Raw genomic sequence first — 17785 nt, 5'->3', positions numbered from 1 at the left:
GATGCCAAAAAATGATACAAATGAACTTATATACAAAATAGATAGAGACCCACAGACAGAAAACAAACTTATGGTTACCAAAGGGGGAAGTGGGGAGGGCTAAATTAGGAGTTTGGGATTAGCAGATATACACTACTATATATAAAATAGATAAACAACTAGGACCTACTGTATAGCAGAGGGAACTATGTTCAATATCTTGTAATAACCTATAATGGAAAAGAATCTGAAAAAGAAGATAAACAATATAACTGAATCACTTTGCCATACACCTGCAACTAACACGACATTGTGAATCAACTATACTTCAATCAAAAAAAAAAGAAAATATTATGCAAGGAAAAAAAAAAAAAAAAGAAAAGACTGAGACGCCTATTAAACAGCCAAGCAGAGATGTCAAGTGGCAATTCTCTCCATTCCTTTTGTGGCTTACTCCTGCTCATCTTTCACAGCTCAGCTAAGTGTCGCCGCCTCATCCCGGACTCACTGTGAAGCTTAAGTCTCCTACATTTTATAGCCCCCATACCTCTCTTTTTGCAAGACTTAGCACCCCTGTGATGACGTTTTTAATGGTTGTCTCTCCTGCACTGCACTAGACAAAGCTGAGGCTGTGCATTCCATGCTGTCCTGCGCCTGCTGTGTACCACACTGCCTGGTGCTGAGTCAGTCCTCAAGAATTGTTGGTTGAGTAAATGAAGAGAGGCCAAGTAACTTTTCCAACTCACAACAAGAAGATGGCAGAGCTAAGATTGACAGAGACATATTTTTTCAGTTTTTAAAAAAGCAAAGCCAAGCACATGGATAGGAAAATGCATGAAACACCAGTGGATTATCACCAGTTGAACACTCTTGGGTAACTAGCACTCAGGCCAAGGAACAGCACAGTGACAACGTCCCAGAACCCCTAGTGCCCCTCTTCTGAACCACTACCCGCTTCTTCCCCCAGGTGACCACCATCCTGATTTCTGACATCATAAATTAGTTTTTCTTGTTTCAGAACTTTATATATATGGAATATCCAGGATCTATTCTTTTGTGTCTGTGTGTGTGAAATTTATAAATGTTGTCGTGAATAGCAGTGGCTGATCATTTTCATTGCTGTATAGCGGTTCTCAGACTTTCTGGTTTTGAAACCCCTTTCCATTTATAAAAATTATTGAGGAACCTAAAGAACTTTTGTTTCTGTGGGTTATGTCTATTGATATTTACTGTATTGGAAATTAAAACTGAGAAATGTAAAAGTTATTTAATTTAAAAATAACAAATTCATTACATGTTAATATATATAATGCATTTTAATGAAAATAGTTGTATTTTACAAAACAAAAAAGAATTAGTGAGAAATATGGTAGTGACTATGAACGAGAGTCTTGGCAAATATGTCAGAACACTGACACTGGGTGGGGCTGGGAAGGCCTGGCTTCCAGAGGTCTTGGCCAAACCCCAGAGGGCACAGGAATGATGGGGAGGCACTAGGATGTGGACCATGCACCGTTTTGCCATCTTTGAGTTTTGTGCATCAATTAGCAATAGATACAAATGAGCAGGCCAAGGAGACATACCATTAGTATGTGCAAAATACCCAACAAATCTGGTAAATGTGTAAATGTATGACTTAATGAATAAAGTTGACCCGATTTGGGTAGGAGGTGAAGAGGATAGAAAGGTGCTGTCCAGGCAAGTGGAGAAGGGAATGGTGGCAGAAAATAATATTGTTTGTTTGGGAGGCAGAAGACATACTTGTCAGGGTGAAGGTAAAACCCTTAGTGTGGTTTTCATGGCCCCTGTCGGCTTTTCAGGCCCATCTGCCACTCTATCCGATGCCCCAGCCACTTCCTTCCCCAGATATGTACAAACACATGCACCCATGTCGTCCACTCTTCGTGCTGCTTCCTTTACCTGCAGTGGCATCCTTCTCCCCCTCTTTACTACCAGGTAAACTAGTGACCCTGGGGACCCACCTGAAATGCCTCCTCTTGAGCAGCTTCCCAGGCACCAAACTACTTCCCTCACCTCCCCCCTCCAGCTAATATTCGCTCTCCCATGCTCCCATAGTGCTTTGTGCTCACCTCTGTCCTAGAACTTGACATCTTTTGTCATCATCAACCAAGTGTCTGTCTTCCCCTCTAGACCATGAACTAGGGCAAGCCATGGGTCTTACGTACCTGTGAGTCCCTAACTCCTAGTACAGCTCCAGGCAGGTAGTGGCACCTGCTTCTCTGTCCGCAGCAATGTCTCATACGAGGCATTGCACATAGGTGTGCAGTACATATTTACTGACATCTGCGATGGGTGGAGCAGACTGGTCTGAGCCTTTCAGAGAACCTCAGGTCGTGTTCATTTACTTTGTCGGTGGCTGGTTAATTGACCTTCCATTGTCAAGTTGCCCCTGGAGCTGGATAGACAAGAAACAGTCCTCGTTTAAAAGTCGATTAAAGGTCAGGAAATCCCTTTGGAAAACATTTTGGCAGTTTCTAGAAATGTTTTTTTTTAATTGGAGTATAATTGCTTTACAATGTTGTGTTAGTTTCTGCTGTACAACGAAGTGAATAAGCTATATGTATACATATATCCCCTCCCTCTTGGACCTCCCCCACACTCTCCCCCCCATCCCACCCATCTAGGTCATCACAGAGCACCGAGCTTAGCTCCCTGTGCTATACCACAGGTTCCCACTAGCTATCTATTTTACACATGGTAGTGTTACACCTACCATATAATTTAGCCATTCCACTCTTAGGTATTTACCCAAGAGAAATAAAAGCCTATGTACATACAAGGACTTGTACAAGAATGTCCGTAGCAGCTTTATTTATAATAGCCAAAACCTAGAAACAACCCAAATGCCCATCAATAGGTGAATGGATAAACTGTGGTGTATCCATACAATGGAATACTGCATGCAACAATATGGATAAATCTTAAAATAATTACGCTAAGTAAAAGAAGCTAGACCAAAAGAATATGCACTATATGATTCTGTTCATATAAAATTCTAGAAAATGAAAACGAATCTATAGTAACAGAATGCAGATAAGTGGTTGCCTTGGGATGGTGTGGGGAGGAGAGAGAGGCGCAAGAGGATGATTACAAAGAGGCGTAAGCTAACTTTGGGGGTTTTAGATATGCTCATTATCTTGATTATTGTGCTGGGTTCATGGGTGTCAACATGTGTCAAGACATCAAATTGTATATTTTAAATATGTACAGTTTATTGTGTGTCAGTTATTTCTTAATACAATTGTTTAAAAAATCCATTAATCCATCCTGCACTTTGATCACTCTTTTGCCCATGCTTGATTTTGTAACATTCTCTATTGGTCATTTGGAAAATATTGCTTCACTCAGGTATGCAGACCTTCCAAGTGTTGACACATTTTACTATACATTATCAAAAAAATCACATTTGTTAGTATTAGCGCAGATCTCATCAGCGAAGTCTAAGCATTTGGGAAGCTGTCAAGTTCATGGTGGTGGATAGCTTTTCCAAAATTTGTATTTTTATTTGAAAGCAAACACTGTCAGTTAAGTAACAGACTCACCTCGTTCATTTTCAAGGAACTATCTGCCAGAAGCCTCAATCTGAATAATTATAGTTTGTCTGTCAGTCATCTTTTCAAGCAAAATTGGTGTTCCATGAAAAAAAGCATCTAGTTCAGCTCACAAAAATGAGTACTTTTCCTTTGGGCAATAATTGCACATTGATATGTAACAGATGTGCTTTATGCATGCTTCCCATTTTATCACATGGAAAATAATTTTTAAATGTACTCAATGGTTGAGATTTAATACAATTAATTTTTATACTGTTTCATCAAAGACTTTGTTTATTGTGAGTGTGTGGGGTGAAGAAGGCAGTGAATAGCAGCACAGTTGGTATCACTACCTTGATATGTGCTAAGGCGCTGGCAGTTTTTTTAATCTAACTTTGCTTTTGCACCATCAGTGCAAATATCAATGTAGTGAAAAAGGCAAATGTCCTTTTAGTAATATTATGAAAAGAGCTTTGACCTTGAGGACCCCCTAAGAGGGTTTTGGGGATTCCCCAGGTGTCCACAGACCACATTTTTTAAAAATAAATTTACTTATTTATTTATTTATTTTTGGCTGTGTTGAGTCTTCGTTGCTGTGTGAGGGCTTTTCTCTGGTTGAGGCTCAGTAGTTGTGGCTCGCGGGCTCTAGAGTGCAGGCTCAGTAGTTGTGGTGCATGGGCTTAGTTGCTCCGCGGCATGTGGAATCTTCCCAGACCAGGGCTCGAAACCGTTTCCCCTGCACTGGCAGGCGGATTCTCAACCACTGTGCCACCAGGGAAGTCCCACAGACCACATTTTTAAGAAGAACTGCTGTATAGTATTTTATTGTAGGAATATACCACAACTTAGTTATGTTTACTATTGTTGGACATTTGGAATGTTCTGTTTTGAGCTATTACATACAGAAGTGTTAAGAGGTGGACTTCCCTGGTGGCGCAGTGGTTAAGAATCTTCCCGCCAATGCAGGGGACATGGGTTTGAGCCCTGGTTGGGGAAGATCCCACATGCCTCGGAGCAACTAAGCCCACATGCCACAACTGCTGAGCCTGTGCTCTAGAGCCCGCGTGCTTCAACTACTGAGCCCACACGCAGCAACTACTGAAGCCCGCGCAACTAAAGCCCGTGCTACACAACAAGAGAAGCCACCGCAATGAGAAGCTCGCGCACTGCAAGGAAGAGTAGCCCCCACTCACCGCAATGAGAGAAAGCCTGCCTGCAGCAACAAAGACCCAACGCAGCCAAAAAAAAAAAAAAAAAAAAAGGACCTCCCATATAAAAATCGGGGTTTCTCAATTCTCTTGAAAAATAAGTTCCGGCAGCCTTGGGTCTGCATCCTGCACCTGAGACACCCCCTCTAGATGAGACCTCACCTGTGGGTCACCAGCCCCACCTGCCATCTTGCCTGGTCCTGGAGGCATTTATCTCCATGACACTTGGTAAAACTCTCACTATAGAAAAAAGAAAAAGAATCATCACTGGATGCTAAGATTAATGGGCAAAGTATGATGAGAAACAGGATATTTACATAGTCTCAAACTATCTCCCCACAAGAAGCTTATTAATTACAAAAGAAAAAGTAGTAACTTCACAATAGAGAAACCTAGCAGACACCCCTTAACCAAACGATCAAAGTGAACATCATCTGGAATGAGAATATTGACATCGTGTGCCTCCTGATATGACGAGGTGTGAAGGGCCTGCCATCACTTCTGTGGTTTTCTTCCCCAAAATGCATAACCCGAATTTAATCACAAGAAAACATCAGACAAACCCAAATTGAGAGCTATTCTTCAAAATAACTGGCCGTTACTCTTCAAAAGTGTCAAGATTATGAAAAACAAAGAAAGAGCGAGGGGCTGTCCCAGAATTGAGGAGAGTAAGGAAAAATGACAACTAAATACAAAGTAGGATCCTGGATTGAGTCTTGGACCAAAAAAAAAGAGCAGCAGTGGGGCAGCTGACAACTTCTGCATGAGGTCTGTGGGTTAGTCAAAAGTATCATATCAATGTTAACTTCCTAGTTTTGATAATTGATTGTGGTTCTGTAAGATGTTAACATTTGGGGAAGCTGGGGGACAGGTATAAGAAATTCTTTGTTCTTGTTTTGCGCCTTTTATATGTCTGAGATTATTTCAAAAAATGAGTTAAATATGAAAAAAGTATAAACATATATTGCTTATATAATCAGGAAAAGAACCAAAAAAAAAAAGCGCCCTATTTTTACTGAGAAAATAAGCCAAAATAGAAATAAGCCCTCAAAATTGAAAAGTAAAATCGTCTTTCCCTTCACCCTCATCCCCAGCTCCATTCCCTGGAGCTAACCATTGTTACCATTTTCTTGTTTATCCTTCTAGAAAATTTGCTTTATATACAAGTATATGGTGTGTGTCTGTATCCCTTTTAAACACACACACACACACACAAAGACAGGAGATCATGTTATTTATACTACTCTGCTCCTGTTTTTTTTCCTTTCACTGAACTGTATATTTTGACCACATATCAACGTACATATAGATGGATCTCTTTCTTTCATCATCTGGTTGAATCTTGATCAGTTGGCCAGTCCCTGTTGATTGCCATTTAGATTGGCTCCCGTTTTTCACTGCTTCAAGAAATGCTGCAGTGAACACCCTCATCCACTGGACCACCAGGGAATTCCCTCTTGTGGCACTTTTGAAGTCATTCAGGGGCACGCACAGAGTGGCAAAAATTTGAATTGCCAGAAGTGTACATTCTTAGCTGAGGTCAAGCAGAGCAATGCCTTCTTGTTTCAGCTCTCATGTTGTCAAAAAACCGTCATTTCTGTGGTCTATTTAGTGCCACATTTTTATTGGTGATTTTGCTATTTAAAATGACCCCCAAGGGTAGTGCTGAAGTGCTGTCTAGTATTCCCAAGTGCAAGAAGGCTTGATGTGCCTTACAGAGAAAGTCCATGTGTTAGAGCAGTTTTGTTTAGATATGAGTTCAATGCTAATGAATCAACTGTATATTAAATAAGGTATCTTTAAACAGAAACACATAAAACAAGGTTACTTACTGATCCACTGATGAATATTTTTTGACCAGAGGCTAGTAGGAACCTAACCCTGTATTTCCCCTAGGGGCACTGGTTCAGGATTCATTAACTCAGCATGCGTGGTGACTCTATAGAACATAACTACAGTACTTCAAATAATGAGAACCAATTGTAATCCATCCCCAGCAGACTTGTTCCATAAGAAATATTAAAGGAAATTCTTCAGACTTAAGGGAAATTATACCAGCTGGAAATTCAGAGCTACGTGAAAGAATGAAGAGCACTAGAAACGGTTAATATCTGGGTAAACATAAAAGGCTTGTTTTTCATTTAATGTACTGAAAAGACAATTGACTGTTTTAAACAAAAAGAATAACAGTGTATTGTGGGGTCTGTAATCTATTTAGAAGTAAAAGTGCATGAAAACAATGGGAAGGAGGAGTAAAAGGAAGTGCACTGTTATAAGGCTCTTACATTTTATGTGAATTGGTACAATATTAATTCAAAGTACACTGTGATAAGTTATGGATTCATATTGTGATGCTCAGATCAACTACTAAAAAATAAAATAAGACATATGGCTAAAAAACAAAAATAGAGTACTAAAAATACTCAGGAAATGTTAAGGAAGGGAGAAAAAGAGGACAAAATGAGCAAAGAATAGGTAGAACAAATAGGAAAAAATACCAAGATGGGAGACTTGGAAACAACCGTATCAGTTATTACAGTGAACATAGTAAGTGCTCCAAATAAAAGCTAGATGTTGTCAGACTGGCAATCAATCAATCAATCATACATACATACATACATACATACATACATACATACATACATACATAAGCCTGCCCTATAAGAAACCCAGTTTAACAGTTTAAATGCTTGGGTTAAAGTAGAAGGACAGGGAATTTCCTGCAAGTCCAGGGGTTAGGTCTCTGTGCTTGCAAGCTGCACAGCATAGCAAAAAAAAAAAAAAAAAAAAAAAAAAAAAAAGTCAAAGGACAGAAAAATATATATTACACAAACATGAAGCATAAGAAATCTAGTGATTATATTAACGTCAGATAAAGTAGACTTTAAGACAAGGAGTATTACCAGAGATATGGAAGGATATTTCCTAATGGTGAAAGGCTCAATTCATAAGGAGATGTAATTCTTAGTTGTGAAATATGTGAAGCAAAACCTGGTAGAGTTTAAAGGAAAAATAGACAAATCCACAATTATATTTGAAGACTTTAGCACTCCTGTCTCAGTAATCAATAGAACAAGTAGACAATCATTAAGATACCATCAATCAACTTTTCCTAATTGACATTTTAAATATCTCTCTCCCTCCAATGACAGCAGAAGACACAGTCTTTTCAAATGTGCAAGGAACATTCAGCATGAGAAACCATGCTGGACCATAACGAAAATGTTAATAAATTTAAAAGGATGAATATAGTAGAGAGTATGTTCACTGACCATAAAGGAATTACATTAGAAATCAATAATTAGAAAGGTAACTGGGAAATTCCCTAAGTGTTTGGAAATTAAACAAATGCAGTGATAACTGGGCACTTTTGATCGACTTGACTGGAAGCCAGTTCCTACTAAAGTAAACAATCTCCCTCCTCCCTCTCCCCCAAACACCTATCAGTGTCTTTTTGTTTCCACTCATATATGTGGGGTCTTCTGCTTTGTAACCAAGAGAAAAGAGTTTTTGGTGGTGAAGAGGCCTAGGCAAACGTAAGAGGAGCTCTGAGGGGATAAAATGGCATGGATTCCTTTTCTGGACCTTTAACTTCCATGGTTAAGCAAATGAGAACCATGAATTGCTGGACTTGCTAGAGGGAGACTTTGAGAGACTGAACGAAGCAGGGCGTTTCAAGGCCCAGGTGACAGAGGATGGCACAGAGTTGGGAGGATACCCATCTAATCCAGAACCACTTGGGCACCCCAAGGTTTGCAAGCTTTGGGAGGAGCTACAGAAAGCACTGGTAGCATGGACATTGGTATCTTATCATGGACACTAAGCAGTCAGATTGCTCTAAGTAGCCTTGCAAGCAGAGGGGGTGGAGAAGTGGAAGCTGGAGCAGTATAAGAAAAACAAACAAACAAACAAACCAGGGTGGGACTCCCAGAAACAAATGGGATGGGGTGGGACACTTGAAAGTGGTGTGTGGTCTTACAGGTCTATGCTTACCTAATAAGCATATATAACTTACTGGGAGCCAAAGGTGGAATAGTCTACTTTTCTGGAATAAGTACAAGATCCTTCAGGGGCCAGTCTTAGGGACCCTTTTGAAAATCTAAGGTTGTTTGAGGGTCTATGCAGAAAGAGAGGGATGTAGCAACTCGTGATTGCTCTGTAGCCTGGACTGCAACAGATTTCCCTGTGCAGAGAATTACTGTACCTTGTGGATTCTTGATGAAGAAAGGGCCCTTACCTTCAGTCCTTAGCAGATTAAATTTGGAAAGGAGGCCCACAAGGCCACTGATAAGTGCAGGAGGCTGGTATAGACCTGCATAAACAGTGTTCAAAAGACTAAACACCAGATGTAGACCTGGGGCTGTCAAAGAATGGTAAGGTCACCATAAAGAGCTTTTCACAAGTAATGTTAAGAGCAGGAAGATAATCAAGAAGGGGATACAATTGACAATGATGTAGTGATGGATGATAAAGACAGAGCAGAACTCCTCTGCGCTCACTTTGTACCTATATTTCTGTTAAGGAGAAATTTTCATACTGAAAAGTCTAGCCCAGGGCTTTTCAAACTTTAACATGCATATGCATCATTTCGGGATTTTGCTAAAATGGAGATTTTGACTCAATAGGTCTGGGTGGGGCCCAAGAATGTGCATTTCTAATAAACTCCCAGGTGACACTGATGCAGCTGGTCTTCCAGCCCCACTCTGAATAACAAGAGTGTAGACCAAACATTGGTAAGGGAAGAAAAGTCCAGGATGGATAAAATGGTTATCTAAAGAGCATCTCATTGCTTTAACCAAGTCCAAGTCTCCAGTCTGGACAAATTACATCTCTCGAAGTATTGGGAGTGCTTGCAAATGAGAAACATAAACCACTCTTGAGGATACGTTTATTTTCATCAATGTGGAGACTAGGAGAGGTGCTAGAGGCCTGATGACAGGCAGATGTGATCATAGGTTTCAAAAAAGGAAATAAGAGAGGAAGTGTAATGGACAGATCAGTAAGTTTGATGCTGATTCCAGGAGACAATCTAAAACGGATTATTTGAAAAGGATGGTTTGTGTTCACTGGACCCAGTGTGACTTCACTGAGAATAAAACCTGTGAGACAAGTTTCATTGTCTTTGGTAGGTTTACCAGAATGATAGCTCTGGGCAGCAAGTGAAATGTAGCAAAGCACTAGCTAAGGACTTTCAAGATGTTATTTGTGCAAAGAAGCACAGCAGTGACTGGCTGTGAAGGGGGATTAGTAACTGGTTGATCCAGTCTGCCTGGAGGGCCCTGATTAATGATTAATAGTCCCTGAAGGTTAGCCTCTTGGATTGTTATGAGGCTTCATCGTACACCTGGTCTGTTTCAGTAATTTTATCACTCACTGGCTTAGATCAGTGGTTCTCAAATGTTAGGGTACACCAGAATTTCTTGAGGGCAGGGGATGCTTGTTAAAATGTTGGTTCCAAGTCTCCAGTCCTGGACTCTGATTCGGCAGGCCTGAATGCCTTTTTAATAAGTATCTCAAGGTGATTCTGAGGAAGGTACTCTGTGGAGCTCAATTTGAAAAAGGAAACAAACAAACAAACCCTGATGAATAGGAATGAACACAGGCAGCTCAAAACACTCTTTTTAAAGTGTGTATTTGGGGTTTCCCAATTGACTAAGGGATAGCAAAGCCAAGGGTAGTATTTCCTAAGAGAGAGATCCCTGGGTCCTGAGGCTGCCCATTTTGTTGATTCTGAATGAGACTGAGAGTGGGAAAGTGTTTTTACCTTTGCTCTATATTGTTTGAACTGATTTCTTTTTAAAGTCCAGGACTTCTGCTTTCTAGAAGATGGAATACACATACTTTTTGCTATTTCTCTGGTGAAATACAACTAAAAATTCTTGACATTGTATATGAAACAAACATGAAGACTCTGAAAGGTGGAGAGAAGAAGGCAGATCATCTAGGGATTTTAGGACCCAAGGAATGATCTGGCGGTGAGTTCCTCAGGTTTCCTTTATGCCTCATATAGCCTAGACTTAGAGCTGAAGAAGGTGACAACCCAGAATGGCCAAGGAGGGCAACCTGGAACTGGCAATGAATGCAGTCAAAAAAGCCCCAAGAAAAGTGGGGCCTCTTTAGCCAAAGGCCAAAAAAGGGACAGCCTAGAATGACAGAAAATGTTTAGATAATAACTGCTTTACTCCAGCCAAGCACTATAGAAAACAATGTGGCCTCACCACACCCCCATCAGCAAAGGCCAAGTGGGGAGCTGAGATTTCCACCTCACCAGGTTGTAATGAAGCACCCCGAGCCCCTTGCCAGGGTGGTGTCAGAGGAGGCATGGAGGAGAATGAAGACTTTCACCGCTGCCCAGCAGTAACGAGGCTGCCTCTCCTCATGGTGTCACTAGAAGCCACGTGGAGGCCAGTGACAAGGTATCTACACCTCTTGGCCAGGGAGGTACCAGCGGAGCCTGAGTGGGGAGCTGGGACTTCCAGCCTCACTCAGCAGCCCCTTCTTAGTTGTGAAAGAAGGCTCAGGGGTAACCTGGACTTTCACCACCACCTGGCAGGAGCATGACAGTATTTCCTCTTCCCCCGGCAGAAGTGTCACAGGAAGCCAGCTAAGACAGAGCATTTACATAGGATCCAGAGTCTCATAACATAATACCCCAAATGTCAAAGTTTCAGTCAAAAATCACTCATCAGACCAAGAACCAGGAAGATATCAAACCGATTGATTGAAGAAAGACAATCAAGAGACACTGGATATCTTTCCCAGGGTGGCTGTAACATAGTACCACAAACTGCGTGGCTTAAAAACAACAGAAACTTATTGTCTCACAGTTTTGGAGCCAAGAAATCCAAAATCAAGGTGTTGGCACAACTATACTCCCTCTCAAACTCACAGGATTATTTGAACAACCCTATAACTATTAAGGAAATTGAATTTATCATTTAAAAACTCCCAGAAAAGAAATCTTCAGGCCCAGATAGCTGCACTGGAGAATTATACAAAACATGTGAAGAAGGATTTATACTAAATTCTACCAATGCCTTCTAGAAAGTAAAAGAAGAGGGACTACTTCTCAATTTGTTTTATGAAATTAGTATTAACCTGATATCAAAACCAAAGATATCACACAATAAACAAAAAACTATACACTGATAACTCATAAATACAGATGCAAAAATCCTCAACAAGCTATTATTAAATAGATTTCCACAATGTATAAAAAGAATCGTATACCATGACCAAGTAGGATTTATTCCAGGGATGCAAGACTAATTCAGTAATCCAATATTCGGGCTTCCCTGGTGGTGCAGTGGTTAAGAATCCGCCTGCCAATGCAGGGAACACGGGTTCGATCCCTGGTCCGGGAAGATCCTACATGCTGCAGAGCAACTAAGTCTGTGAGCCACAACTGCTGAGCCTTCGCTCTAGAGCCCGTGGGCCACAACTACTGAGCCCGCGTGCCTAGAGCTTGTGCTCCGCAACACGAGAACCCACCACAATGAGAAGCCTGCGCGCTGCAATGAAGAGTAGCCCCCGCTCACTGCAACCAGAGAAAAGCCCGCGTGCAGCAACAAAGGCCCAAGGCAGCCAAAAATAAATAAATAAATAAATAAATAAATAAAATTTTTTAAAAAATTCAATATTCAACAATTAATCAATGTAATCCACCATATTCACAGAAGAAAATTTACATGATCATCTCAGTAGATGGAGAAAAATCTTTTTTGACAAAATGCAGCACTCATTCAGAATAAAAACTCTCACTTCACTAGGAATAGAGGGGGGACTTCCTCAACTTGCTAGAGAGCATCTACAAAAATTCCCTGGAATCTCACATGGCAAAAGAGACTTTGTAGATGTCATTATGTTAAGGATCCTGAGATGGGAAGATTATGCTGGATTATCCAACATAATCACGGGGTCCTTATAAGAGGGAGACAAGAGGGTCAGAGTCAGAGAAGGAGATGTGACGATGGAAGCAGAGGTTGCAGTGATGTGCTCTGAAGATGGGGTAAGGGGTCACAAGCCAAGGAATGTGAATGGCTTATGGAAGCTGGGAAAGACAAGGAAACAGATTCTCTCCTCTAGAACCTCCAGAAGGAATGCTGCCCTGCTGGTATTCTGATTGTAGGACTTCTGACCTCCAGAACTGTAAGATAATACGTCTGTGTTGCTTTAAGCCATGAAATTTGTGGTAATTTGTCAGAATAGCGATAGGAAACAAAGGCAGAAATGATGGCCTTGCTAGTGGAGGTTTGAAAGCCTCTCTGGCAACACCCTTGGCTGCTGCCTGGCCTGTTGATTCCTGGAAGACAGAAGTGATGTAGAGCTGAATTCATAACGTGTTTTCTGTCTTGTTCTTGTGGCTCTTAGCATTTGTTTCTCTGGATAACATTAATTAGCCTCCGATAAGATGTGTGCTACTTGTGGACAACTTGAGTCACCACATCGCACAGGACAACCTTGTGTGCTTAACAGGCAGGCAGTACTAATGCTTTGCAATTGTGTATTATGTTGGGGTCTCTAATAAAAGTTTCTTACGTATGACACAAGCGTCAGCATAAATTGAAAATCTGAGAGCGGGAATCGTAGGAGGTCTCCAGAGGAGGCTGTAAAAGTGACACTGAGTGAAGGAGAGAGAATCCTTCCCAATTGGGGAAGGGCCAACTGCCAGGGAAAGGAAATGAACTCTCCTTCCCCTGTAAAAATTGGTGAAGGCTCACAACCTTTAAATCTTATCCTGAAAGCAAGCCACTGGGGATTAAGAGGTGGCATTATTCTGCCTACCATGATTTTCCATCTCTCTGCTCTGGAGAGGCCATTTCTCTCCATCCTCAACACACGCTTTTCCCTGTGGCACCTCCCATATGCCTGGTGCTGGGCTTTCTGTTTATGTTCACTGTACGGATATATAAGAAACTTTTGGCTTTTGAATTTGTTGCTTTTCTGTTTTGCTTTTAGTTAGATGAACCTCAGGATGAAAAAGATAGCCTCAGTCCTCACTGGCAGGGAATCCCTGAGTGTAAACTAGCAGAGCCTAGGAGGGCTCCTTTCGGTCCTGAGATATCTGGGTCTCATTCACAACAGAGTTTAAGGAGTGAAGCTGGTGGGTGTTCTGAAGTGGCCTGTCTCTGTGAGCTCATACCAGTCAGTCAGGCCCTTGGTCTGTACCACCCCTAGCCTGCCCCTCCCACAGTCCCTTCCCATCTCAGTAAATAGCAAGTCCAATTTTCCAGCTTCTCATGCAAAAACTTTCCTCTCACATCTGACATCTAAATCATCAGCAAATCCTGTTGACTCTACCTGCAACATATATTCAGAATCTAACCACTTCTTACATCTCCCCGCTACCGCCCTGGTCTAAGCCGCCATCACCTTTCTCCTTAGTCACGGCATTAGCCTTCTATTTGGTCTTCCTTCTTCCATCCTTGCCTCCCTTCCATTTATTTCCAACACAGCCACCACAGAGACCCTCTTAAAAGGTAGGTCACATCATGTCGCTCCTCTTCTTATAACTCCAGTGGTTCCCCATCTCGTTCTGAGGACAAGGTAAAGTCATAGCCCACAAGCCTCTGCACACATAGTCTGGCTCCCAGGTCCCTCTCTGACCTCGTCATCTACTCCTCTCCCCCTCCTTCCCTCAGTCCCAGGCCCTGGGCCTCCTTGTTCCTCCTTGAACATAATAGATAGGCTTTTACTGTGGGTCCCTTGTTCCCTCTGCTAGAATGCTCTTCCCCCAGATATCTGCATGGCTCTTCTCTCACATCCTTCAGATCGTTGCTTAAATATTTCCTTTTCGATGAGTCCTTTTCTGGCCACCATTTCTAAAATCACAGTGTCCCCTCCAACACCCCCGTCCTCCCACCCCCTTTCCCTGCTTAATTTTCCTCCATAGCTCTATTCTCCATCTCACATATTATCTCTATCTATCTTTATATTATACAATAAATTGTATATTAAGTATATTTTGTTATAGAAAGTATAATTTGTTAATTGTCTGCGTCATCCCCACCAAATGTAAATTCTCAAGAGCAGAGTTCTTTCTCTGTTTTGTTCATTGATGATTCCCCCAGTGCTTTAAACAGTGCCTGTCACATAGTAAAAGCTAATAAATATTTGCTGGATGGATAAATGAATGAATTTTACATGTTCCTCACAATCCAGTCCCCCACTTACTACTTTCTCACCCAGTTCTAGCCTCACAAACTTCCATGCCTTTCATTGAGACAGGAATTCACTTTGCGTCTTAAAAACCGATGTCCCAAAGATTAGCCCCACCCCCACTGAGGGAGTTTCAGGTGTTCTAACCAGAAAGTTATCATTCTTGGACGATATCTCAGTTTGGGGACCAGGTGGACCTCGATATGAATGCTGGCTCTGCCACTTGGTAGCTGCGGGTAAGACCCAGAGCAAGTTGCTTCATTTTTCCAAGCCCCAGCTTCCCCCATGGAGAGTGAGAATATTATCTGCGATCATGGGGTTGCTGGGGGGACTGAAAGTAGGCATGTATTGCTTCTGCCAAGAGCAGTGCCCGGCACAAAGGTGGGATCATACTGTATACAATGATCTGCAATTGGCAATCCCTGCACAAATCAGTTTTGTACATATATCCTTAGATACTGGTCCTTTAATCCCTATAGGATAGATTCCCAAAGTGGGGTTGCTGACCGCAGTGGTATGTATGTGCTTTAAAAAGAGTAAATAAATGGCGCCAGATTATTTTCCAGAAACAGTTGTTAACAATTCATACTCCTGCCAACTGTGTCTGAGAATGCCTGTTTCCCCCCCGCCACCCTTACGAGTACCAGATGTTATCAGTCTTTTTCATTTTTGCCCATCTGATTGGGGGAAAATGGTATCTTGTGTTGATTTCCATTTCCTTTATCACTTGTAAAGTTGAACATCTTTTCATATGTATAGTATTCATTTGTTGTATGTCCTCTTCTGTGATTGCCTTTACTTGTCCAGTCGTCTTTTGAGTTATGTATTTTTCTTATCAATTTATAGGTTGGGGATATGGACAGTGACTGCTAATAGGTATAAGTTTCTCTTTGGGGTGATGAAAATGTTCTAAAATTGGGTTACAGTGATAGTTCCACAACTCTGTAAATACACTAAAAAGCTTTGAATTTACACTTTATTTTATTTATTTATTTTTTTTATTAGTTTCTGCTTTATAACAAAGTGAATCAGTCATACATACACATCTGTTCCCACATCCCTTCCCTATTGCGTCTCCCTCCCTCCCACCCTCCCCATCCCACCCCTCCAGGTGGTCACAAAGCACCGAGCTGATCTCCCTGTGCTCTGCGGCTGCTTCCCACTATCTATCTACCTTACGTTTGGTAGTGTATATATGTCCATGCCTCTCTTTTGCTTTGTCACAGCTTACCCTTCACCCTCCCCATATCCTCAAGTCCATTCTCAAGTAGGTCTGTGTCTTTATTCCCGTTTTACCCCTAGGTTCTTCATGACATTTTTTTTTTAATTCCATATATATGTGTTAGCATACGGTATTTGTCTTTCTCTTTCTGACTTACTTCACTCTGTATGACAGACTCTAGGTCTATCCACCTCATTACAAATAGCTCAGTTTCGTTCCTTTTTATGGCTGAGTAATATTCCATTGTATATATGTGCCACATCTTCTTTATCCATTCATCCGATGATGGACACTTAGGTTGTTTCCAGCTCCGGGCTATTGTGAATAGAGCTGCAATGAACATTTTGGTACATGTCTCTTTTTGAATTATGGTTTTCTCAGGGTATATGCCTAGTAGTGGGATTGCTGGGTCATATGGTAGTTCTATTTTTAGTTTTTTAAGGAACCTCCATACTGTTCTCCATAGTGGCTGTACCAATTCACATTCCCACCAGCAGTGCAAGAGTGTTCCCTTTTCTCCACACCCTCTCCAGCATTTATTGTTTCTAGATTTCTTGATGATGGCCATTCTGACTGGTGTGAGATGATATCTCATTGTAGTTTTGATTTGCATTTCTCTAATGATTAATGATGTTGAGCATTCTTTCATGTGTTTGTTGGCAGTCTGTACATCTTCTTTGGAGAAATGCCTATTTAAGTCTTCTGCCCATTTTTGGATTGGGTTGTTTGTTTTTTTGCTATTGAGCTGCATGAGCTGTTTATAAATTTTGGAGATTAATCCTTTGTCAGTTGCTTCATTTGCAAATATTTTCTCCCATTCTGAGGGTTGTCTTTTGGTCTTGTTTATGGTTTCCTTTGCTGTGCAAAAGCTTTGAAGTTTCATTAGGTCCCATTTGTTTATCTTTGTTTTTAATTCCATTTCTCTAGGAGGTGGGTCCAAAAGGATCTTGCTGTGATTTATGTCATAGAGTGTTTTACCTATGTTTTCCTCTAAGAGTTTGATAGTTTCTGGCCTTACATTTAGGTCTTTAATCCATTTTGAGCTTATTTTTGTGTATGGTGTTAGGGAATGATCTAATCTCATACTTTTACATGTCCCTGTCCAGTTTTCCCAGCACCACTTATTGAAGAGGCTGTCCTTTCTCCACTGTACATTCCTGCCTCCTTTATCAAAGATAAGTTGGCCATATGTGCGTGGGTTTATCTCTGGGCTTTCTATCCTGATCCACTGATCTATCTTTCTGTTTTTATGCCAGTACCACACTGTCTTAATTACTGTAGCTTTGTAGTATAGTCTGAAGTCAGGGAGCCTGATTCCTCCAGCTCCATTTTTCGTTCTCAAGATTGCTTTGGCTATTCGGGGTCTTTTGTTTTTCCAAACAAATTTTGAAATTTTTTGTTCTAGTTCTGTGAAAAATGCCAGTGGTAGTTTGATAGGGATTGCATTGAATCTGTAGATTGCTTTGGGTAGTAGAGTCATTTTCACAATATTGATTCTTCCAATCCAGGAGCATGGTATATCTCTCCATCTATTTGTATCCTCTTTAATTTCTTTCATCAGTGTCTTATAATTTTCTGCATAAAGGTCTTTTGTCTCCTTAGGTAGGTTTATTCCTAGATATTTTATTCTTTTTGTTGCAATGGTAAATGGGAGTGTTTTCTTG

This window comes from Hyperoodon ampullatus (genome assembly GCF_949752795.1).
Source record: "Hyperoodon ampullatus genome assembly, chromosome: X".
NCBI lineage: Eukaryota > Metazoa > Chordata > Mammalia > Artiodactyla > Ziphiidae > Hyperoodon > Hyperoodon ampullatus.
This window is presented reverse-complemented; position numbering follows the sequence as displayed.